This window comes from Teleopsis dalmanni, chromosome 2, assembly GCF_002237135.1.
Source record: "Teleopsis dalmanni isolate 2A chromosome 2, ASM223713v2, whole genome shotgun sequence".
NCBI lineage: Eukaryota > Metazoa > Arthropoda > Insecta > Diptera > Diopsidae > Teleopsis > Teleopsis dalmanni.
In genome coordinates this window covers 138,302,588-138,303,763 of record NC_051847.1, presented here as the reverse complement: position 1 = coordinate 138,303,763, position 1,176 = coordinate 138,302,588, and positions in this window count along the sequence as shown.

Below are 1,176 nucleotides of genomic sequence, written 5' to 3'. Positions count from 1 at the left end.
TTGGGTTTATATATTAATTTTGAAATTATTTATTAATGTTAACTTGAGTCAATATTCGATTTCATTATTATTATTGATGTTGTGGTACGAAAAGTAATATACTTATTTAAAAATTTTGTAATATATTTGTTACTAAAATCTATGTATCCTTATGCGTAGATATATTGTAATTGCTATATTTTTGATATTTAGAGTTTATATTCCTATTTTATAACGTAATTAAAAATATAAACTGATTCTTCAAAAGAATATTACGAAGAAATTTTTGATATATGAAATCATAGATGCTATATAACATACTTAACGCTCAAATGTACTAATTTTTTCAATTTTTCTACATCATACTTACATACATACTTACAAATCAACAAATAACACAACAATAAAAGAAACCAAAAAAAGTATTAAGTAGAATATATGGCACAATTAAGACTAAGAATCATTATCTTTTAATACTATATTTTAATTACTGTCATTTATTTTGTATTGTATAACTCAAATCCATGTATTCAAAAAGTTTTTGAATACATTTCGGTATAAACTTTTAATTTTGGAAATTTTTCTTTTAATCCATTAAAGCACTCACTTGATATGTTTCATGCAAACGATTAAAAAAAATATGTCAAATAATATGCAAATATGAAAAACCAAAAATATGCACGAAAATATGGTAATAAACATACTTTTTATATTAAATTCTATTTCACAAAAATAAAAATATGAAATATAAAAACTTCTCATAACAAAATGCTTGCATGCAATGCAAGTCCTTATTTGTATATCCATCCACATCCACATACACTGAAAAAAATGACATGCTAAGCGTTTGACGTGCATTTATTGAAATTTAATTTGAATCAAAGTCATGATACCTTCGTGCCTACAAACTTAACATGAGAACTAACACGGATTTCAAGCATCAATCACAGCCAATCTTGTTCTTTTTTGTTAATGCTTTCATGTGATATATTAGCTGTTAAAACTTTAATTAATCATTAATAGTAAATGTTTTTCACTTCTTTATTGCGTTATCATCAGAGGAATTTCGGATGATACGCACAAAGTCACAAGGTTAAATTAAAGTGAATTCAACCAAATTCACATAATTTCTAATTTTTCTAACTAAACTTTGTGGGCTCCAGCGTATGGTGCTTACCGACTGACAGGGAAATTAAT